General features: G+C 40.8%; 1 non-coding gene across 1 annotated transcript; it reads right to left on the reverse strand.

Moving 5' to 3' along the window:
- Window positions 1–1,185: 1,185 nt before the first annotated feature.
- Window positions 1,186–1,292, reverse strand: LOC138581570 (U6 spliceosomal RNA). The gene has a single exon (XR_011304632.1). It is a non-coding gene; the product is annotated as a U6 spliceosomal RNA (small nuclear RNA).
- Window positions 1,293–25,887: the final 24,595 nt, after the last annotated feature.

Here is a 25,887-nt window from a genome sequence, read left to right on the forward strand (position 1 = left end):
ACAGTGTTTGGTTATTGGTTTGTTGAAACTGCTGAGGAGTAGTAATAAAAGAAGTTGAAGCATAATGCTCGCCTCCAGTCTTGTCATAGAATGTTACTTTTTTTTATAAGTTGCTGCAGGGTTGCTGAATCACCACACTTTATACTTTTTCACTGAATTTGCTGAATAATATCTCGAAAAACGATTTACTGAATTTCCACTTATTTTACTACAGCAAATTAAGGCACATTAACTTTTTTCTTTGTCAATTTCATCAAAAGTGCAATAAAAAAATAGTAGTAATTGTCCACATTTTCTTCCAGTCCGAGGGAATCAAGGCTACTGGTGCCCCTTCATATGGGGACATGTATGTACCTCGTATGCAGACTAAGACTGCGTGAAATGTTTGTGGGGTACATGCCAGTGCCACCTTGCAATAGTTGTCTGGCATTACAACGCAGACACACCCCTTTGGAAAGCAATGTGGCATCTGAACTGGCACCACTGGACCTGCATAATGCCATTATTTCCTGTTGCAGATTTTTTTATTGCATGCTACTGATGCTTAGTCCAGAAGGACAGCTGCCGGTGGTACGTTGAGCAGAAGCATAGACAGGGTAGGGCCTGAGCGGGCAAGGCCCACGCAAAATCTGTAAATGCCCGTCAGCAGCACTATGTGGGCATTTACAGATGTTGCTTTCACTGTGGTGGGCCCAACTAACTACATTAGCTTCAGTCCCCACTTGTTAGACAATCCTGGCTATGTCTCTGACATTGAGTGAGTTAAGTTTCAAGTTTTATTAAGCATTCAGCGAGGGGGGTTGGCCTACAAAGGAGCATATTAAAGCATTAAATCATAACACCTATGCAAATGAATGTGGGATGGCTGTTGGTTCAAGAAGTCAGCAGGGGCCTTGTGGGTAGGGGGAAAAGTCCAAATGGGTGGGGTAGGTCACAGGGAAAAACAGGAGGAGAGCAGGGAGGATGGAGACCCCCAGCCAAGGATGGCAAGGCTGTTTGGCTTAGTTTAAAGTGCTCATAGGGCTCCTTGCTGCTGAGTGACAGGCTTCCAACTGCCCCCAACCCCCGCCCCCCTTTACACTGTAAGAGATGGTTTGTGGGTTATGAAAGAGGAGATGATCCTTTGGCTAATATACAAAGGTAGAGCTTTCCATTATTTGTTTTTATTATTTATTTATTTTATTTTCTAATATAAAATGCTTCACGAATTTGCGTGTCATCCTTACACAGGGGCCATGCTAATCTTCTCTGTATCGTTCCAATTTTAGTATATGTGCTGCCGAAGCGAGCACAGGTAGAGATTTCCAATGTGAGGGGGAGTACACAGAAAATCCATCTCTACACTCAGTAACCTACAGCAAGGAATGGCCAATAAGCTTTTGTTTCAGAAAGAGAGGGCGTGCAGGTCATTGGCTGCTGCAAGGATGGCCAATTCGGTAAGTCGATCTCACAAAATGACATTGATAAATATTGATGTTGCTTTTCAAAAATAACTGTTTCATGTCGCAAATCTAAACATATTTTGCAAACCAATACTTAAAAAAACATGCACCAGCCACGGGGCCTTAAGCACGTCCCTTCTCGGGTGCTTTCACAGCCAAGTTGATGCTTACCTCTTTCCTGCAGTTTTGTCAGAATGATTCTTTGGTCGGCCCACACCAAACTCATAATGAGGCCCAGCGCTAAAGCATATGTTATCACATATCTCACAGTTATCCTTCAATCACCTTGCAACCAATTACACTGACATACTATGTGGTGGCCCGTTAAGGACCTCCCACCACCAAGAGGACCAATCAAATGCCACCTTTATAGCTTAATGATCGTGTCGTATAAAATGAACTGGATGGTATGTGATTAGCATAGATGGCACTTTTGTGTGTAATTTATATTGCGCACCCATTTTTCTTTCACTTAATTAGTGCCCTGCTGTGCCGTCACTGCATTTGGTGCACAGAATAGCTTAACATATCAAGGGAAACGTTAATTGGAAATTACAAAAGGTGCCTGTTGTTTCCCCTCTTCGGTTCAGTAGAGAGAAAACAACGACACACAGAACAGGACAACACTAAAAATAAGAAATGTGTTTTTAATCATGTGAGATTTGCTGGTGAAGGAACAATCCTGAAACAAAGCAATTTAAGGCACCTTTGTAAACAAAAGCCTTCAGGATGTGCATGCAAAAAAATCTATACATCTCGGTAGGAGTCTATTTGTCCAGGAATTTCCATGTTAATTAGAATCAACCTTTCCAAGTCAAATAAAGAGCTCTGCCGCCTGCTGCAGCACTGCCAGCTTTGGATAGAGAGAATCACAATGTGTAAGACCAGGGACGTCATTTAGGGGTTGCCAGGGGTCGCAAGTGCAGCCCCTGAGGTCTCCCTTGCTAACTACCCCTGTGGTCTCCCTTGCTACCCCTAAAAATAAAATAAGTGTTTTTCTTTTTTAATGCAAACTCCATGTGGCTCTTTGCTGCTGGAGTGGCAGGCTTTATTGTTCAGGCCAATTAAAAAAAAAAAAATGAACAGCGGTTCCACAAGTATAACACTTTCAGTAGTGACCCTAAATAAGAAATAACAGGAATACCCGAAAATGTGTCTTTCTGGAATTCTATACAATTATTGCTAGACTCATTAAAGGTTTATTTCAGGCACACTTCAGGGGGGCATTCAGGGGGGCAGTGACTGATTTGGTCTGTTCTTAAACACCTCAGCCTTTCATCCTTCTGAGGTTGATTAATGAGTTCCAACACAGGTTGGGTGATACGGTATGTATATTTTTTATGTATAAAGCGCTTAAGTGCTATATAATAACAAATCATTATCATTTTTCGATGGACTTCTGCTTGCATTCACAGTAATTTTGTAATATGGGCCTATAAGCACTGGTCTTAACGAGACATATGGCCATCCATTCTTGTATGAAATGTCTATCACATTATAGTGATATCGTAACCATATTTTTCGTAGTGTTCTTGGGAACAATGCTATGTGATGCCACTTCCTGTTTTGCCAAGGGGTGAAAGGTTGTGTTCCATCGCTACCCGCGATATCACTTCAGGGTGGGGTAAAATTATATCATTTCCTGTGATGTCATGAGAGGTCAAGAGTCATGTGATGTATCTTCCGCTACCCCTGGTATTTTGGTGAAATGACGTCCATGTGTAAGACGGCGGACAGCCCGGTGTGCCATAGTGCCACAGATACACCGTAAAAAATAACGAATAGAAAAAGGGTGCAACCAATCAAGGAGCAAAACATGAAAGCATATAAAATAACTGAGCAAAAAAAGGAACAATGTAAACTTAACACAGCATTTCAAAAAAAGAAATCGACTTGAAAATGAAGCATGTGAAACATCAAAATAAACACGTCTGCCCATAATGTGTGCCCACTCACTCGCCCGTAAGGGAATATCGGCTGTGGAAGCCGTGGTCAAGGTATTGTGGAGGTGTTGGGGTGCATACAGTGCAAACGTAGCTGGGATGTAAGAAAACACCGCATAACTAGAGGATTCGCTAACACGTCACAATCCTGTGGAGAGAATGCAAAGGATAGAATAAAAAAGGTGCAGTTAGAAGGATAAGGAGAGGAGGAATACAGAGGGCAGGGTATACAGTTTAGAGAGCGAAAGGCAGATCCCATCTGCTCGAGGATCTCCACAGATGTGCCCCAACTGAATGTACATGTCTGTGAGTTTCCAACAGCCTGACTTTCCTTACAGTGCTGCTTAGTCCCTGGTCTGTGCCAGTGTCTCCTCTGGCCTTCTTGTGCAAAGATATGCCTTTTCAGTCCCCGAGAAGTCCTAAAAGGCACCAATTATTAAGCAGGTCCTCCAATTTGTACCCGCTTAAGAAAAGCGACACCAGTATCATTTTGAGCATTCTGCTCGCTAGGACTCCACACTTCTAATTATAATCACGGATTTTGATTTTCAATCTACTTTACTTCGTCAAAGATGAAGGATATCTCTCGCTGCATCGGGTACCATGGGACGGACTACCCAGTAACTTGTAATGAGATGCTTGGTTGCTCAATATGGTTGAGTGGCCCCTTTCTACTCACACAACAGAAGGCTTTTGTTGTAGAAGCATCTGTGGACCATGCTGATTGCCTTGAACTGTACTTGGTATTTGATAGGAAGACATTGTAGGGAACAAAATACAGGAGTGATGTGAGGATGGCAGTGGGCATTAAGCAGAAGTCGAGCCATGCAACGTTGCATGAGTTGAAGTGGTCCCAGGCAGAAGTCGAGCAAGTCCAGCAAGTCCAGGTATCCCGCTTACCAGTAGTTCAGCCTTGACTGCATAATAACAGTGATGACAGTGGGCGCAATCAGAGGTCTTAATAACACATTGGAGACACAGCAAAAAGGTAACAATTTATTCCGTGGCTTCTATGAAAAACTCTACACCTCTGAACTATCCTGTGAAAATGTAGAAATTGAAAACTTCCTTGACTCGTATGTTCTCTCTCATCTGACAACGGATCAGACGGCAAGCCTGGAGGGGAAGGTGGAAGTGGATGATATTCAACATGCGATTTCAAGACTGACTGTAGGTAAATCGCCTGGCATTGATGGACTACCTAATGAATTTCATAAAGCCCTCCCCGATTCTGCACTAGAGCTTTTGTGTGAAGTTTTTAATGATGCCTTTGAGTCTGGTTCACTACCTGATACGATGAGGCATGCATTGATTACGGTGTTGAGAAAGAAGGACAGATCTGCTACCAGGTGCGAAAATTATCGGCCGATCAGTCTGATAAACTGCGACTGCAAAATATTGGCCAAAATCCTGGCTGTTCGACTCGGTAGGGTCATTCCAACTTTGATACATGAAAACCAAGTAGGTTTTGCCTCTGGCATAGCGGTGGCGGACAACATGAGACGCCTGCTGTTGACCATTGAGAAGGGACATAATCAACCTATTGCCAGTGCGGTCATTTCCCTGGATGCTGAAAAGGCATTTGATCGTGTTGAGTGGGACTTTTTGTTTGCATGCCTGGGGAAAATGAACTTTGGGCAAGAATTCCAACGTTGGGTTAAGCTGTTGTACAACAACACTTCTGCAAGTGTGCTGACGAATGGTCTTATTTCTGATCCTTTTGAACTTCATCGTGGTACAAGGCAGGGCTGTCCGCTTTCACCTTTCCTGTTTATTTTGTCTATGGAACCACTTGCAGTAAGCTTGCGGGCGGATGTACACCTTCAGCCTGTAATTGGAAATGGTCGTAATAACTTGGTTTGGTTGTATGCAGATGATTCATTGATTTCCCTTCAGGAACCTGCTGTTGGTATCTCTTATTTGATGCGAGATATTCATTCCTTCTCCTTGATATCAGGATATAAGATTAATTGGAGTAAATTCGAGATCCTACCAGTCAATGGGTTATGTCAACGGCATGCGTGTGCTCAATTTCAATTCAGATGGTGTGCTGAAAAGTTGAAATATCTTGGCATATGGATTGGAGCAGACATAGTGAAGTTACCAGCCATTAATTTTGCATGGATCCTTCCGAATCTCAAATCGGATTTGGTTAGGTGGAGTCTTTTGAAGTTGTCAACATGGGGCAGAATCAACTGTTTGAAAACTAACCTGGCTCCTCGGATAAGTTACTTCTTAAGCATGCTCCCTATTAGGATACCAGGAAACATCTTTAAAGAGGTCAATAGGATTATGCAGAACTTTATTTGGAATGGGAAACCTCTGAGGCTCGCAATTTGGAAACTTCAACTCCCGTTGAAATTGGGGGGAATGAACCTGCCTAATTTCTTAGACTACCATTTATCGTTTTCCACTCTGCACTTGTGCAGGATTATTGACTCTGGCGATGTACAGTCTGAACATTCTGACCTCTTATCTTGGTAATGCAGAGCGGTTTCCCAGTTGGACCCGAAAGCGCTGCTAACTACTCACAGGAGTAAATCAAAAAAGATCAGCGCTCTCACTTCGTTCTTACAAGACTGCTGGTGTGAGCTCTCGAACCGTGTGAGTACTAATCCCTATTTGCATCCAGATGCCTCCATATGGAATAATCCAGCCTTGAAGTATCAGGGTAAGGCCCTGTTTTGGACGGAATGGTTTGTGGCTGGCATCAAATACACTGGAGATTTGTTTGAGGGAAACAGTTGGTTAACGTACAGTCAGCTTGGCCAGATGTATGACATGACAGAATGCTCGTTTGCTGAATATAGGAAATTGAAGATTATTATTTCAGCTTGTGTTGAGGTGCCGCAACGACTGTTCAGAGTCCCGTCTGGGCAGCTCTAACGGTATGCCTGAGTGCATCACACCGTGCTTCTACCATGTATGGATTCATAAAAGCTACTCGGAAAGGTGATCCGAGGTTACCAGCAACTTGGGCAGAGGAATTGGGGGAGGATGTGAACTTCAGATGTTGGCGGAGGTGCTGTCAGAACACTCGTCTGGTGAGTTTGGATTGGGGCCTCAGAGCTTTTCAAACTAAATTGTTGTTTATGGTTTATTGGACGCCGGAGAAGCTATTCAGGAGGCAACTTTTGGACAACAATCTTTGCTGGAAGTGTAAGTGCTCAAGAGGATCTCTCAGTCACTTAATTTGGTCCTGTCCCAAAACAAAGCAGTTCTGGGAAAAGGTTTGTGAGAGGTTAAGTTTGGTCTTAAGCATCGTGATCCCCATGAATGCTTCATTACTGATTTTAGGCGATGACTCTTTGCTGGATGAAATTGACTTTGGTAAGAAAGTTTGCTTGTTGCGTGCATGCATGGTTGCTAAAAAACTCATATTGGTGTCCTGGAAATCAAGTAATTCCTTTAATATTGATGACTCGGTGGAGGAGCTTCTTACTGTTTCAACGTATGAAAAAGCCATTTACAAAAACACAGATGAAATTGACAGATTTTGGGACATTTGGAGCTGTTTTCTTGATGTCTATGGATGAATTTGAATTTAATTCAGGAGCGATGCATCCCTAGCTTTGAATATTACTGTTATGATTAATTACTCATAGTTTTATGCAATGGTTTTGTAATATTCGTATATCTGTTGCATTGTTTATTGCATATGTAATTTTCAGTCTTTGGCTTCAATGTTTTCTTTCTTTTTCCTTTCTTCCTTTTCTTCTTCTTTTCTCCCTTTCATGCACCTCTATTCTTTCTCTTACATATGATATTTAGAACTAGCTTATGATGAACTGTTTAATATGTTTTAACTTTGGTTGACTATGTGCGTGATTAATAGATTAATTCCATATTTTGTTCTTATTTGTTATTATGAAAAGAATTGTTTTTAACATGAACAGTTATGACAGAGAGGCTGCATGATGGTGTCACAAAAGGAACAGTTTATCTACCCCAAACCTTTCTACAACAAGCAGAGGCCAGTCGCCTGATTTGCGAGTAAGAGAAAGTCGCTTTCCCAGCTTAACAATCGGGCCTTTGAAGGCAGGGAGAGTTGTAGCACAAAGGCCCATACAGGGGGCCAGAACTGAGGCCTCCAAAAGCAGGGACATTTACCCACAAGCATAACCCTTTTTCTTTGCCATAAAGCTTGATGTTGATGACACCCATCCAATCTGCAATGGCATGTATACGGTATTGGACCTCGCTAGCAATACTTCCATTGTCACCATCCAGCTGAATGAGAAGCTGGGTGGCATCAGAATGTTTGTAAATCATGAAGCCGAAGGACTGAATGAACTCTGCTGGTGAATGGACATACAGATTAATAAGATCTAGGGATAGAGGCGAACCGCATTGACCTCACGAAAGTGTCACTGAAATTGAGAGATGAGGCAATAGGGGAGCACAGGTGTGTTATTTCAATTATAAAAGAGATAAGCCATTCAATGGAAGTGCTGTGTACCCAAAATGAGTGCATATGGATGAGGCTTTGGTTGTCAATGGTTTCAAAGTCCTCTGACAGGTTTACCATTACCAATGTCCCAGCACCACTATTGTCCATCAATTGCCTTATGGGCGATCAAATAAATAAATATATGATGAACTAAGAGAAATTGGTGTTGGTTGATACCGAACTCCCTGTGGCGCAGTAATAGATGAGTGCAGAAACCACCTTCTTCATTAACTAAAATAATCCCATTTTATAGAACTGACTTAGAAAGTAAACAAATCACATAACCCAACATGACCATTTTTAAAAATAAAATGTTATAAAAAGCTTATTATGCAAAATGGGAATGATTCTAGTTTCAATGTCTCCATCATCAAGGGAAGCATATAAGTAGCACCATACTAATTGATACCATCTTAAAATATTTCATCTTGGTTTCTCTTTTGTATTTTAAAGCTTTAAAAAAACATAAAATGCAGGCTTGTGAAATTGCCATTCATAAATGTGCGTACAAATCTTTCAATTGTACAAAACAACAAACCATATTTTTTGTCAAATGAGCAGACCTTAAAGCTGCTTGCCAGAGGCCAGCACTACCTGGACCATTCTCTTCTGTCTAAAATCCCTTCCACTCAAATGGCCTACATAAATAGAAAGACCAGGGGCCTCATTATGACCCAGGCGTTAAGGGTTAACGCCGTCGTTAACCCTTAACGCCTGATTCTGATTTTAACGGCTGCTTTTAGCAGCCGTTAAAATCCATGGTGCTAACCTGCCATGATGCTAATTACGCCACCGTAATGTACGGTGGCGTAATTAGCGCCTTCCCCACTCCCATTATGCCCTATGGGGCAAAAATGGGAATGGGGAAGGGAAAATGGGAAATGGGGATTTACCGCCCCACTCACCTTGGAATGGGGCGGTAAATCCGCCATCCACCATGGTGTAAACATAGTTTACACCATGGTGGTAAAGTTGGCGCAATTAGCGCCTGGGTCGTAATGACCCCCCAGGTAATGGGCTAAACAATGCCATCAGCATGTGACAGCTCAGTAATGTTAGTGCTATAAGATTAAATATTAGTCCAGGATCACTGCATTGTCTCCTGGCAAAGCCATGATACAAGCATGAACGCTTTGGTCTCACTGTCTTGAATTTGGATACCTAATCACCTCTCGGACTAAAACTTTATGCTCATCATTGGAGGCGGTTTCCTAGGTTTTACAACTCCACATTTGAACAGACCAATATCTAAACCTTCTCTGTGCTCACATTATGTTACTTTCTATAGCAAATGCTATCTGGTGCAGGTATATTGCTGATAATAGCACCTGTTGTGCTACAGAACAAGTACAAAACAAAGTACATACACATCATGCAGATGGAATTTGTAATCTCTGCAATGAGTGCTTAACACACTGAGCAATCTTCTTGACCATTGCTTCACTCAAATTTATTAATATGCATTTCAACTTTAGCTGCTTTACATAATCAACAGAATTCCCATGGAAAGTTGCGAATGCTGTACAACATGTGCCGCAGTGAATGAACAAACCATGTATTCCATAGTGAGCACAGAAAGCATTACAAGATGAATTGATTAGAGAATAATGTACTTGTCACCAACAGAGAGCCTCAGCAGCACACTATAAAGTATCCTGGTGTGTGCTATTTAAGTTTGTTGAACAATGAGAACTGACTTCTTTAGATCAAGCAGCCTTGTGGGGGCCCGGGGAAAGTGCCCCTTTTGCCCTCCCATAAAGACGTCTCTGCCTACTGTGAGCACACAGTATTGCAGCTTGCTGGACTGTAAATAATCAGCCAACAAACATCGAAACTGGTTGGAAGAAGCACACAAATACATTTGTTTACGAATAAGAATAGATACTATCTGCACTGGAGAAAACCTTTCATGATATTAAATGCTCAATGCATGTGACTGTTTGGCGCAATATAACAGCAGGTTGTCACTTACCATGAGATGTTTAAAATATAGACCATAGATGGTCATACTGTATATAGGTAAATCATTTTGAGACATATTGTCTTAAAGTTTGTCAAAAATTGCAATTAATTAAAGCATAGATGTTATACAAATGTTTTTTTTGCTGAAGGTTGACACCTTTATTTCAAAAGTAAAAGTGACTTACTTTAGCAATAGTCTGAGAGGTGCACACACACTAATTTCCGTGTGCGATACATTCCTCATTTATCTGTAAGACAGAAGAGCAGGGTGTGTTATTCGGACAGCGGTAAGGCAGATGCAGAAACCTTTGATGTTGATGGATGCAGATCGGAAGTACCTGCATGTGTCAATATGAAAATCTCTATGTTGTTTGTGGTTGGTACTGACCAGGCAGGTTACCCATATGCGCATCCCCGGATTGTGGAGTGCAACAATTAACAGCATGGTTGTTGATAGAAGATGGATAGCGTCTGAATCTGATAAGTGCACTAGACTTAGGAGATTGTCTATAGGAGTGTGGGAGGTGTAAGGATGCCACATTTTATTAGTAAGGAATTAGTTCAGGTATGAGCGGGGAGGAGAGTGGGGGGTGAGGGTGTTGTCACTTCCTGGCTCTTAATGGTACATCTCCCTGAGATTAAGGGTGTGGGTCAGTGCCATGCAGAAGTGGTTTCATGAATCAACATGATTTCCTGCAGATGGTAGTGCCAAGAGGTTACAAAAATGCCTGTTGTAAATTAGCCCAAGTCTCCAATGAACAATTTTAAGTCGGTTGCTTTTTGGTTATTTGGGTTATTTTTCATTTCCTTCAAAGTGGTTGGTGAAAAACCGAGTCTTAAGCTGCTTCCTGAAAGTCGGGTGGTTCTCCTCCAGAGAAGCGGAAAAGTTTGGGTAGTGTGTTCCAGTTTTCATAGAACTGAAAAAGAGGTTCCTCCTACTACAAGGAAATAAAGTCAAACGCTATAAAAGGAAATTCAGCAAAAGCAAACATTGAGCATTAAAATCATGATTAAAACCAGGTTCTGCTAGACCTTGAAACCCCAAGCGCAACATAACATGATGGTGGACATGACGAGCGTGCCCTTATATGGGCTGCAAGGAAAGTAGGTTCATACGGCCAATCAAAGAGGCCTAAACACCAGCAGCCATCTTAGAAGGGCCTACTGATGGTGAAAACAATAGTAAAATAAACAAGTAGTCCAGTTGTAGTCAACTGCCCAGCCCCCGTAGGAAGACAAGGAAAGACAGAAAATGAAAATAAATTAAACCAAGGCCAGGAATGCCTCTATGCTAAGCAAAATGCAAGGAAATTAGGTCAAACTAAATAATAGAAAAGCAAATAAATGAACCATAAAAACAAGATTAAAACTTTTGTATGCTAGAGCATGACACCCCAAATGAAAGATTACCTGGTGTCAACAGACACTGAGCATTTGGGATGCCTAGAAATAACCAGGTTGAAGCTGTCCATCAGAGCCAAAGGAAGACGTAAACACCTGCAGCCTCTTTGAATGGACTGTTGGTAGTGAAAACAATAGTTAAAAAAACAGGGAGTCCAGACAAATGTATGAGGTTAGAATGAAAGGAGTTACACTAAAATAAGGTAAATCTGGGGCAGGCATTCCCATAGGCTAAGCGTGCTTCTAAAAAATGAAGTTAAAGAAAATTAAAGGAAAAGACGGAAAAGTGAATAAGAAACAGTAAAACCACGATTACAACCATGGTCTGCTAGACGATGAGACACCCACAGCTAAAGATCAGCGGGCGTCAAGATCAGGTGGGCATGCCTGCATAAGTTCTACAAAGAAATCAGCAGTTAATTAGAGGAGAAGTTAGGCCTAAGCGACGGCAGTTAACTTACAATAGTTTTCTGACAGTGAAAACAATGGTACAAAATTCCCAAAACCTCTAATTGGGTTAAAAGGTAAAGAATTAAACTAAAATAAGGTAAAACTGGGATCAAGAATCCCTGTGCACTAGGAGCGACACAAGAAAATGAGGTCACAGTAAATAAAAGAAAATGAGGGAAAAGCAAATAATCAACTGCAACAAGATAAAGAGCCTGATCTGTTACACCCTAGTGCCCCAACCTAAAGATCACCTAGTGTCAAGAGCCGCAGAGTATGGATGCACCAACTGTGTCCTCATAAGTGCTTCAAGGAAACCAGCAGGACAAAGCTAATAGAAGGCCTAAATGACAGCAAACCATCTTAAAATGGTGGAAATGGCAGTGAAAACAATAATAAAATAAACATGTCCAGGAAAATACTGCACACTCCTATGGGGATTACAAAGAAAAGAGTAAGCTCAAATCACTACAAAACAGGGCTGGGTGCCCCAATGTGCAAAGCGCAATATGAAAACATGAGGTTAAACTAAAGAAAAATTAAGAAAACAAGGTAAAAGCAAACAATGAACAATAAAACAAGGTTACTAGTCTGATATGTTAGACTCTGACATCCCATGCTCATTATGCCCTCTTTTGGGCTGTATGGAAATCAGCAGGTCCAAGCTGTCCAATTAGAGCTAAAAAAAGATCTAAATGTGGTTACCATCTTAGAATGGGCCTCTGCTGGTGAAAACAACAGTAAAACATGGTGTTCTTACACACTCCGAACATCCCTAATACGGTTACGAGGAAAGGAAATACAGTAGCATATGGTAATATCAGGTTCCACGCATCCATGTGTGCTAAAACAGATACAAGCAAATGCAGTCAAACTAAAGTAAATAAAATGAGGGGAAAACAAGTAATAAATATTCAAAACAAATTCAAAACTCTCGTTTTCTTGACCCTTAAACGTAAGTGAATGATCACAGGGTGTCAAGAGTCCATGGGGCACAGGCACGCTGAGCTTGGACAAATAAGAGCTTCAAGGAAATTAGCAGGTTGCAGCATGCTATTCTCACCTGAAGTAATAACTAGTGGCCATCTCGGAATGGTCCATTAGTGGTGAAATTAATAGTAACACAAACAGGCAAACTTCAAATACTTCTAACAAGATTACAGGAAAAAAAGACAACTAAAATAAGGGAAATAAAACTGTAGCCATGTGTACTGAAGGTGCTACAAGGAAACAAGGCCAATCCTAATAAAACAAGGAAAAAGTAAATATTGAAAAATAAAAACAAGATTCAAATCATGCTCTTCTAGACCCTTACACCCCAAGTGAAACACCATATGGTGTCATGAGAACCTCAAAGTACATACCCTAAATCTGCCCTCGTAAAGGAAGCAGGAAATCAGCAGGCCAAATCCGACCAAAGTCGAAGGAAGCCTAAATGTTAGTGGACATCTTGGAATGGTCGCTGACTGTGGAAACTATATTAAATGAAACAGTCGGGCATACTCCAAACACCCCTAACTTGCTTTACTTTACTTTACGATATTTATATTTATATAGCGCAGCCATGAACCCTTTGGCGTTAGGGCGCAGACGTAAACAATAACATTAAACAAGAATAAGGTCGCTTATTAAGAGGCAAAACAAAGGTGAACTAGATCAGCACAGGGACTACGAAAATAGCCAGGTCTTCAATTTTCGCTTAAAGCTGGTAAGCAGTACTTGATCCCAAAGATCTAGGGGAAGAGCGTTCCAGGCCATAGGGGTTGCTATGGGGAATGCTCCTTTTTCCATCTTCTTAGACTTGCTTCTGGGAATGGTCATTAGGTTCTGAGAACTAGACCTAAGGGAACGGCTATTTAACTTATTAGAGATCAAATCTTGTAAATGCATTAGGCCTAACCTGAATTTCACAGTTAGTGTCAACAGCGGAAAAATTAATTTGAGAGGCTACAGGGAGCCAGTGCAATGACCTCCTTGCATGGTCGCGACGGGTTAATCCAGTCACTATTCTAACAGCTCCATTTTGCACCACTTGTAGTCTGTTAATGGCATTTTACTGGTCCCTATAAGAAGGCTGCCACAGTAGTCCAGCTACAATCCCATAATGACTCTAGCTAGGGTTTCTGCGTTTGCTTGAGAAATAAAGGGGCGAAGGTGAGCAAGTCGTTTTATGAAGTAGACCGCCGAGGAGACTAGGCTTCTCACATGAGCTTTCATATCTAAATGCTGATCCAGCACCATACCCAAAGTTTTTACTTTCTTCTGTGGCTTGATGATCACGTTGCCTAGATGGAATTTGTGATAGTTTTGTCCTGGATTGCATGCCATGTCATTAATTAAATTTTTTCCCTGTTAAGGGCGAGATTATTTTCAGTTATCCAATTTTCTACTAGAGAGTAAACTCTATTGAGTTCCTCCTCGTCAGAAGTATGGGAGCCTGCGAGAGGGGCGAAGCACTGAGTGTTGTCAGCGTAGTTGGTAAACAACACTCCCTCACATTCTAAGGTGTCAAAGAATGGGGTAGTAAAGATGTTAAAGATACAGGGGAAGAAACAGGCCCCCTGAGGGACTCCAAACAACACTAGTACAGGGTCAGCTTCTGTCTCCTCTATAAAGACACGGCTGACTCTATTGTTTAGAAAAGAAATGGTCCATTGAGCTGCCGCTGGGGAAAAATGTGCTACTTCACCTAGCCTGTCAGCCAAGATTGTATGATCTACCAAATCGAATGCTGCTGACTGTTCTAGGACCATAATCTTGGAAGCAGAACCTTTATCCATTCATTCCAAGAGTCATGATTTGAACTCCAATAAGGCGGTCTCTGTACCGAACCTCTTTCGGAAACCTGATTGTCGAGCATTAAGGATGGGATATAAGTCAAGATGTTGGGAAATTTGATTATAAGCCACACAATCTATGATTTTCAATAAGAATGGTATATTTGTTATTGGCCTATAATGCAAAGGGTCATCAATTGCAAGGCCCGTTTTTTTCAAGATTGGCGAGACCCATGCTTTAATTGATGTTGGATGGTACTTGGCCTTCAAGAAAAGAAGCATTGACAAATTTGCAGATGGTGTCCAGTGGGGGAATCGGGCAAGTTTTAATAATTATAGCAGAACATGGATCATCTTTGCAACATGTAGTGTTAAGTTGTTCTACCATGAGCGACAGATCCTGCACAGATATGGGGTTGAAATGAAACTGGGGAATTGAAGGACATTTTACGAATAAGCCCTTCCCTGTATTGTTCTGTGGTGGCTGACATGTAGTCTTCTTTTGGGCTGTGTTATCCCTGATGGTGGAGAGTTTATTTTGCATTGCATCCTGTATGTCCTGGCACCAAGAGGCTCCCAATTTTGTTGGGTAGGACCTAGGCTTGGTTACATTGAAAGGAAGTAAGCAAAAAATAAGTTATAACGGGGCAGGCATCACATGTGCAAAGTGTGATATTGGTTTGTGGGACAAGGGTGCTAAAAACCCAATAGTTCCTAAGAGTTTTCTCAACAAAAAACCACCAGACAAGTACATTGAATCCCACATCTCAATGGTCTCTTTCTGCTAAACAGTGCCGGCTGGTATCTCAATGTCTGTGCATGGCTCTCAGCCTTACCTTTTCAGACCTTTTTTCTTTATCTTGTATTCTGGGGTGCCTGTGCCTCGAAGTTGCCAACAAACTGTACTTGGCTCTATAAACAGTGAATTGACATAGAATAATAAGTTTGGCATCATATAAAAAGCCAATTCTCCTACATACAAAGCCTGCCTACCAATTTGAGGACTCTGTACGCACCCTAATCTGGTGCTCTGCCTTTTTTCTACATCTCCCCAACTAGCTCTCCTCCCTACACCTACAACCTCTCTGCAAGATCTCTGATGCATGTGTTTCTCCCAGAATGCACAGTATATGTGCACCAGTAACTCTCACAGGGTATTATTTAACACACTCAACATCCCTTTGAATGGGAACAGGTTTGATGTTTTAAGGGTAAAATGGCATTCCCATGGTATCCTTCTGATTTCAGCAGCCTAGGCAGCTTTGTATAATTACCTTCTAAGATTTCTATCCTTATTAAATATGTACATGTTATACATGACCAGCTCTACATAGGGAGAAAGCAATGTCTTTACGATGAATCGTGTTATGCTGACTGCCTAAACACTAAGGCTCCATGCTGCAGGGTCTTCCCACATTTGATCCAGACACTATTTGGAGAGATTAAGAGCAAATCCAAGAAAAATGCACTTGTGGTATTAAAAGTCTTATGTCTAAATTTGCAGAATTCAATCTAAGCCTATGGTATTTGGTGTGTTTGTTGCTTTGTGTTACCATCAACACTCTTCCCTCGTACACAGCAACACCCACCAACAGAGGCATTCCTGTAATCATTTGGGACCTTTGCCAGGAAGCTCTCGCATTGTGAGACAGCTGTGCTGGGACATGCCTGCCCTGTGTGCCATGGGCCGCGGCTGCTGTCCCCTTGCACAATAATAAACTGTCCCCAATCCCCATATGACATACTCTGACCTTTGCACCCATGAGAGAGTCCTTCAAGTCCACCCTAAAGTCAAATGCATCTTTCAGATCATGGCAGAGGAAGACTTTGGGAGGGATACTGAAGAGCAGCACCTCTGTTTTAAATGATTCAATGTCAAAGATGATTTTTTCATTGGTGATGAGCTAACATTTCCCCTGAATTAGTGTGAGCAAGCAAGAGTAGAAGAGACAGTCCCAACCAGTCTACTAGGTAGTGCAGTGGTGAGTCGTGGCTCAGTGTCTCCGTAGACAGGATGTATGCATCCTTACCGGAACGATGTCACACTTCCGTCATCAATCAATTCTTGTTGCTTTGTAACAATTGCTGCATAGTGGTGAAGGTTCAATAAAAAATGGATCACCGCAGGAGTCACTTTGAGGCTTGTTTTGGGAATAATTTACATATGTGCATAAAGTCGATTGCTATCCTCTAAGGTTCCACTAATGTTTACTTCAGTGTGTTTACCTACATGATGAAAGGCACTACTCATTCAAACATCAGGCATACAAAAAGAGAAAGGAGAATTTCAGTTTGTTAAACTTAGAAACATTTCTTGGATAAGCAGGTTAGGATATCTGTTTCCCATTGGTATAAAGAAAAAAATATATATTAACATTACGTATTCATATAGTGATTAATGCTATATTTCTCCTCATGCTAACTGCTGTTATAATTGCTTTTATTATTGCATAATTTAATGGTACTCAATCCATCAACATCAAAAGAAAAATGTGCATGAAGATTCCATGCCCATCCAGTGGACGACATGTTACGCGCCTGTGAGGTTAAGATGTGTTCTGTTGGCCTGTATGGGGCATTTGTTGGGGGTTTTATCAAAGGAAAGGTCAAGGCCAGAAGATCGGTTCAGCAAACAGCTCCTAAATATCATTTACATATGGCACCCATTGACCTACTTCTGAGTACCATTTAGAGCCACCAATTCAAACACATCCAAGATAAACCTAGAGGAAATCTGGAAGAGGAACAATGCGAACACAGTCCCATGGGTAGCTTACCTGGTATAGCGTTCTTTCAACGATGGGTGATATTTCGATGGTTGAAAAAGTATATATAAGGGGTGGGGGTGGTCGGGAACAGGTAAAAAACAATAGGGGATGGGGAACCCCCCCAAAAAAGAGAAAAACATTTTGATGAGATTGTTTGGTAAACAATACTCAGAAAAAAAAAACATTGAAATTTCACCCATTCATGAAATGACATAGAACCGCTTACCTGACAGCAATACTGCCCACATGTTTAGCTACGTGCTCGCTTGACTATTTGTAGAGTGTGAATAAAGAACGTTTTGCCAATATGAAGAGATATATCTCATTGTATTTTCAAACAACAAGGGGGTTTCTGTAGATATGTAAACCAATGAACAGGTCACACAAGCTGCTAATTAAAGGTAAACAATCTTATTTAACGTGGTTTCATTTCCTACACCCTAGAATTGCAATTACGAAATTGCATTTTAATTGTCTGCCTCTTAATTCGAATTCGGCCAAATGGCCTATAGAGAGGGATGATTCATCGTTATGGAAAAATAGTTGCATATTTCTTAAGAGTGGTAAACAATGGGGACTTGCAGCTCAGTGGCGGATATTTACAAAATTGAGCCTGTTCTGATGCTTTGGTACCAAAAGGAGTACCCAAAGGAGTGAATAAGGTGAGTACAGGGGTCACAGTGAAGAAAGTGAGGAAAAGAAACAAGACTGGAAGGGCATAGACCCATAGACTGGAGGTGGCGTCACAAAAAGACAGCCCTGGATTGGAGTGATTGGAAGGTCATTGAGGTACTGATAGAGGAGTTTATTACTGAATAGTGTCAAAGGAAGTGTGAGAAAGAAGGGGCGAGAGATAGAAGGGAGGCGGAGGAGGTGTAAAACACAGAGAACAAAACAATGAAAAAGGGCAGCAGGGTGAGGAGGAAGCCTGGGAATTTGTGACAGAAAAAGATTGAAGAGAGTATCTTATCTTATCTTAATACAACTTGTAGAACGCAGCATAAGCCCAGAGGCATCTTGGTGCTAAGCTAAAGAGGTAAAGGCTGACAAGAGAGATGAGAACTAAAAGGGAAAAGTCTTCAGAGCCTGACGAAAAGACAGAGTAGGAGGGAGGCTAGATCTCTGGGGATCAGGATTGGCGTGACAAGCTCAAAAAGAGATTACAGAGAAGTAACACCCATTTTAGCCTGACCAGCTCTCTTCGTCTATATCCTGGATACTCTGAACTACCCCTGAAGTTAAACCAAGCCCCTTCATTTATTGACTGAAAACCCAAACATCTCTACTGTGGTTTACAAATTGGAACATATGGCGGATAAACCAGAGAAGAAGAACAGACCGCCTGACAAGTCCCAAAGGGAAGATGTGCAAAGACATTCCTGTTAACCCAATAGAGTGAAAGACAGGCCAGTATAAAACCAGTCTCTGGCACTTCCTAACGTAAAGAATTTATTGTTTAAGGAAGAGGGTTTTTTCTGGCTAGAGGCTTTATTCTCTTTGTGTGACCACAAGGGAGCCAGAAGCCAAACAAGCCGGAAGAAATTAATTTTGAACTTTAGCCTCTCTTTAAACTTTAAGTTGTTCACAACCCCAGAACTATTCTGACACTTTTGTGCACTTGTATGCCCAGCCCATTTATAATTATACCCACTCACTATCAGGGTTCCCTAATAAATCACTTTAAAATTGAAATGTATGAATGTGTTTGGTCCTTGATATCTTGCATCTACATGACATTACACACTTAAGGCTATATTCATTATGAATACCATCACAAATTTTTAGGGCAAAAATGTTGGAACAAACAATCTTGAGAAATTGTCTTTAGAAAATTAATTTTACCTATGGGAATCTCCATTCCTAGAAAGTGGAAACATGTTTTTTTTTAAACTGCTTGATTTCTTACCAAATCTGGTATGCTTTATTGGATCTGTCATGATCAATGGAGTATAGGAAACCGAAAGGACTGGAATTAGTGTGCTTCTATTAGGTGAAAAACAAGGTAGCAAAAAACTGTCTAGTACATACTCACATTAGCATGACACATCCAAGTACGACCGGGGTCTAATTATAACTGGGGTCCCTGTTCATTTGTTTTTCATGGTCTTCACATGGCTGTCGGTCGTGGGACATTGTATTCAACTACAATGGCCAGTTGCCATATGAGTTAAGTATACCAATGACACGCTGTCAAATGTTTGTTTAAAGTGGTAGCCACTTGTGTTTTCTTCTATCTTCCTACATGGCGGCCAATAAGACTCGCAGTTAGGATGAACAATACATAACAGATTTGTTGGCAAGAGCATCCCTGTTTTCCAATGAAGGTGAGAGTTCCCCTTTAACAAAAATCAGTAATTGGGACGAGTTGTTCCAAATAAAAAAATACTGATACGTACCGAGCTCCACAGGACCATAATGCTAGAATACCTGAGAAGGGAAGTATTACCACAGGGTCTTGTGATAGGGAATGAGCCCAGGTTATTTCGCGACAACAAAGAGTTAAGTATAAAATGGAGTTATATTGCCAACAAGTGTAGCCGGGATTGGCTTATCCTTTTAATAGACACTGCGAAAGAAATGACCAAAAAACAGGGCTTAGACTTAGCCAAGTTGGAGAAAGAGATTAAAAAATTGCTTCCACTTGAGGCTTTCATTAAGAAACTTGACGAAATCATTAAAGAAATTCATGATTTTAAAGAATCCACAGTGAGAGACAGGATGAGACTGAAAAAAGATATAGCGGATTATAAACATTAAAAAGCCTACCACTATACCCAAGGAGGCTAAGTTCTGGACCAACAGTATGATGGAGCTCCCAGAGCTAATAAGAAGAGTGTTCGCTTTACCAATACCTCTTACAGTTCGCATAGGTCTGACGATGATGGCACTACAAATGATCAAATGATCCTAACTCTAGGACACAAAGACGGGGTCCCGGTAAAGGACGGGGCAATGGTACCAACAGGCAGTGAGCACAGAACCTCGTTCAAACACAACGGGGTAGAGGCTCTACGACAGGTTTTGTAGACAGGCACATGGGATTACGAACCCTGCATGACAAGGAGCAACACATCTTACTGATAAACCTATCCTCATATACACCAACTGAGGTGGAGAAGTCAGTATTGGAAAAAGGTTTTAGGTTTGTCCTAACTTCATCTTAATATTGTTTCAATTCCTGTCTAGAAGTCCAGAGTCTCTTTAGAAAAATCCATTTGAAACAAAATTTTAAGGAGAATCCTTTTGAAATGATACAAACTATGATTGGCCTTCATAAACCCCTCTAGTTTTTGTCCAGCAGCTGCTAGCTACAGCGCTGAGTCTATCATTTTCGAATGGAGAGTACTTTTGGAATTAGAACTTTTAGAACATTCTGAGTTTGGAAAGTCTTTCCAAAATTGTTCCAAGTTACAACACCATGCAATCATCACACTTAAAAACTACAAATCAATAGTGATTAGAATTACGGACAAAAAGGAGGTGCCATTGTTTTGCTAGACTGTGAAGACTACATCACAGAGTGTACCAGACAATTGGCAGACAGCAGTTTTTATAGACCGCTTACGAGCGATCCAACTGCTCGATTGAAGTCCCTCATAACAAACAAAGTTGAAAAGGCAAAAGAAAGAAGATGGATTACTAACAAACAAGCAGAATACCAGGTGAAAATAGATCCTAGTTTACCCCAATTCCACATTTTACCAAAGGTACATAAAACCTTTGTTAATCCTCCTGGAAGACCCATTGTGTCTGGGACTAACTCTCTGTATAGGGCTTACATGCACTGGATTTTATATCCACTGAGGGGTTTTCTTTCTCATGCACGCAATATGTATATGAGTGGTTTATTTTTTGATTTTCCGACAAACAAGAATCCACAACTGTCTGGACAATCCAAAGGGAGCTAATTATGAATAGTCTAAGTTTTCGAATTGTGTGACCCGTCACGGACAGGCCGTCACGTGATGACTTTGTTATCATGTGGGGCGACACCAAGGGACAGGCATCATATTCACTCGCGATCACGTGATCGGGTTGATCACGCGACTGATTTAATATATTTAACTTCACGCATCGCGGGACGGGAGGCTGTGATTGCAGCCAATGCGCCGTTCCCGCGTTGCGTTTCATACATATTTGTATTTACAAGCGTTGGTATTGTTATAAGTCCCGTAAGAAAGGTACGTTGGGTCACGTGATCAGAATCAGGATCACCTGACTCATTGATATCCTATTTAAAACCGCACCGCGGGATGGGAGGCTGTGGTTGCAGCCTTTTTCGCTGTCACCGCATTGCATTTGTGATACCAGTCGAGTTGAGGGCAGGTAAGTTTGGGAAATGGGATTTTTTTTTTTTTTAATTCTTTATTTATTTTGACACAGATGTAGCGAATAGCAGATTGTGGTAGGTAAAAAGTTCATTATTACTCTTCTCTCTACAGAGTGATTGCAATATCTGGCTAGACCCTTGGAAGATTAATCAGGAAGTGACACGGCAGTCAGAATTGACTATAGAGACCCTGGATATTTCCAAGGTCAGTGAAATTAGCTTAAAATTCATTCGTGGGATACTGGCGCTCGCTGGACCATAGAGGCAATATTAGTACAAATCTCTGATTTTTGTTAAATTTACTTTTAGGGTACAGAGAAATTGTTAAAAACAACACATCAACATCTGAAGAAGGGGTGAAGATAACCCCGAAACGCATAGTGGACAAACATCATGTGATTGTGATTGTGTGGGGAAACAAAACCCCTTTTGTTAAATTGAAACTTATCTTAGAAATTACAAATTCGGCAAATTTGCTGAACAAAAAAAGCTTTTTTCCAACAAATATTGCTTGTGGTTAAGAATTTTCTGCTCTTGTTTGATGAAACATCTTTGTATTTGATGAAATCGTGAAATTCAGATGAGCAAGAATATTGTAGGAATGATGAATACAATTACCTACTAAAAGACATTTACGGAATATGTGTTTTTTATGTTTTCTGAAAGTTTGATTGAAAAGAGGCTATATCTTCTGAATTGATTGAAACATTTTAAAGAGATTCTTTCTCAATTAGAGTGACCAGGTATATGTCCCATAGGTTTAGTGTGGCATAAAGTTGTATTGGGACTAACTCTCTGTTAGAACCATTGCGAAATTTGCTGACTCGTTTTTGAAGGGATACGTGAACAAGATGACCTTGTACGTTATAGCGACAATAGCAAATGGCATCAATCTCATTGAAAACTTCCCGTTTGACAATAGAGCAGATATACTGGTCACTTTAGATATCGTATATTTGTATACGAAGATTCCCCAGATGGCCACACTCGATATGATTGAAGAACTGTTGCTTGCAAAAAGAACATCAGGCATTACGCCTAACTCTTGTATACTTTTGTCCATTATGTTAGCTTTAAGAGAAAATTATTTTAAATTCAATAACAAGTATTTTCAACAAATTCACGGGATGACCATGGGGTCAGCAGTGGCCCCCACTCTGGCCAACATTTATGTTGATTGTGTAGAACAAATGAGCATTTATAGTGATACCAATATATTTTGACACCATCAAACTCTGTGGAAGAGATACATCGATGATGTGCTAATGATCTGTCACGGAGATGAAGCACAATTGCTGGCATTCTTTGCCTGGCTGAACGGGATTAATCTGTTTCTTAAATTTACCATCCATTACAGTAGGCACAAGATTGATTTTCTAGACTTGACTATTCAAGTAAATACACCACCAAGTCTTGGAAATCAAACCCTTCCACAAATCAACAGACCACAATTCATTGTTAAGATATGATAGCTTCCATCCTGAAATGCTCAGAGATAACTTGCCTTTCGGGGAGATCCACAGGTTGAAGCGTAACAGCACTAATAGAGCTGTGTTCCAAGAGGAAGCCTAGATTTTGAGCCAGTGTCTAATCCTTAGGGGATATCCCAGAAAAACTGTTAAACGGTCCCTGAAAAGATCTACCAACAACCATTGTGATGCTCTGTTGGAGTACAAGACAACACCCACAGAATCCTGATGGACCGGTGTTCATCAGCACTTACAATCCACTGTCTAATAGGATTGTGAGAATCATTAAGAACAATTGGCACATCTTGTTGAAAGGGAGTACTCTCATTCCAGTTCCTACATATGCTTTTAAACAGGGACGGAATTTAAAAGAAATGACGACTCAGAATGATATCAGTGAAGAGTCCAGCTCACAACAAACTATCACTGAACAATGAGGCCTGGCGAAACTGGGTGGCCATGCTCCTTGTGGTATGTGCAAGTGTTGTGCACTAACAAAACATAGCACCAGTGTAGATATCCGCCTAGCTAGAACATGGCAACAGAAGGCGTTCACCAATTGCAACACAAGTGGTGTTGTGTATGCCATTTGGTGTCAGTGTTCAAAATTGTATTTTGGAAAAACAGATTGAAAAATCAAAGTAGGAACAAGTGAGCATAAGAGCTGTATTAGGAATAAAATTCTAACAGCTCCCATGGTCGGACATTTTATAGCCAGTAACCATGGTTGTGACGAACTGAGGGAGTCTATTTTAAAAAAAAGTATGCTCTTCTAACAGTCTCAATACAGTTTAAAAAAAACTGTTGAAAGAGGAAATGAGGCTAATATTTCTCACCAAGAGCCATCAAATCGGTTTAAATGAGCAGTTAGATTGGGTTATTTAACTGCAGGTGAGTAGATGGTACAAAGCCAACATGTTGGACGGGAATTGTATTTTTTCCATCGTCCTGGTGATACAGATTTTGTCACTCTGGCGTGGTACCTGGTGGCTATACGTGCCATTTACCATTTTGCTTTCAGTGAAGACAATTTGAAATAATTCGAAGTTTGTCCTCCATTCTGAAGACATGTGTGAGACAGATAAGACATTTCAACATGGCCACCGCCGAACCAATTAGATTCAGCTTGTTGTGTCCAATTGAGACGCGAGACTGACTACATATAGAATGTGCTCGCAGTCCGTCTACTATTTGCTTCATTGATGATGAATTACCTAAATGGACGGCATTTGTCAACTCCTTCGTTATTTTTTTTTACTGTTGCTGAGTGCGTGTTAGTTTATCTGTAAGGCACCGGTTAGGCAAGATGTTATTATGTGTGTGTCTACGGTCTTTGAGGCTAAATAGTAACTCGGGTTTCACTTTTTGAGAATTATATTTGCTACACGTTTGATGTTGTTCCACGATAGTTAGCTGCACCATTAAGGGAGGTGGCGTGCATGAGTTTTAAGCAGCCCTGAGGAGCAGTGTTTTGGGTGCATTGAAGAGAACACTATGCCACGGTTCAACACCGTCCGGAACGAGTAGTCCTTTTAAGCACAGCTTAGTGAACAGTTTTCATCTCCTATGTTATTTGACCTGTCGTTGTGCTTCGATTCACAATAGCGATGAGACTATCGGTTTGGATTATCAATACGAGAACCACTGCCATTTGCTATTGCGATGTCGAGCAGCAAAGTCCAAGAATCTCGCTAGGCTTAATAACGTTTTAATAAGTAAGTGCTTTGAAAACCTTCAAGAATATGGCTTTTGTCTTGCATCATGATTGCACGATGATGGCACTTACGTTTGATGCATTTTCATTGTTTACAGTCCACACCTGCTATATGCCAGCTGGTGACACATGGTATATCTTTTTCACCAACACTGATATCTAACGATCTTGACATCAGTTCTAGCCAACTACTGACAGACGAGTGAGGAACACCCTAATTGTGGCAGTGTAAATATCTGCTCCAGGTACACCATCACTATGGTGTCCACATGTAATCCTTGTGTTCCACATGACCCAGTTTGAAAGACAGAACACCACTAATTATGGAGCGATTGTCTAACATTTTTGTTAAAGAGTATGTAACATTCAGCCTTTTCTAATCCTCTGTCTCTGTGGATTCTTACTAAAAGGCTGGGAGAGGGTATTGAATTTTTCCCCCTTTTTTTCCAGCCTTTCTCTCTCCAGCTCTCTTGTTTTGCTCATTTGAACTACGGTGTAGAGAGCTCTACTAATCTGTGTGTTTGACGCAATTTCAGGGATACTTTTTTAACTCATTGTCATAGTGCCCCGAGTGGGAATGAAATTGAACTATTTCCTCCTCATGCAGTTCGACCAGTACATTTTCCAACTGGCCCAATGTGAATATGTCAGTGACTTTCTGCCCCTGACCCATTTATAGAGTCACGTTTTTGCAGACTGAACTCACTGATACAATTTTATATGAGTTTAGTAATGTTTGCTTCTATTGCACATATAGGTATAAATCCAAGGTAAATGAAATCAGTGTACAGCAACAATCAAGTATTGCTTTCTCTTGAAGTATCCAGGCCATTCAACCCCTGATGAATTTCCGTAAAACAGATTGATAATGGATATGGAAAGAAACATGTTGGGTCTTCTTATTTTCATTAAGAATAATGATGAATAATTTGTATTAGGAAGTGACTAGGTTTTCCAGTTACCCATACCATTGTATTTAACAGTCTTTTTGCTTTTCTGGACAATTATGTTTAGTTTGTGTCAATCTTTTTAGTTATTCTTCCCAGTGTTTACTTATATATTTATTTTCTTCCACTGTGGTTACTTTTTTCTGTATTACTGAACTTGGTTGAGAGTGTAGTACGAAGAAGGTGTATGAGTGTAATGTGGATGGAGTTTGTTTTGAGGTGATTGTTTTCTTTTTT

This window comes from Ambystoma mexicanum, chromosome 3p (genome assembly GCF_040938575.1).
Source record: "Ambystoma mexicanum isolate Mex_15411 chromosome 3p, UKY_AmexF1_1, whole genome shotgun sequence".
Classification (NCBI taxonomy): Eukaryota; Metazoa; Chordata; class Amphibia; order Caudata; family Ambystomatidae; genus Ambystoma; species Ambystoma mexicanum.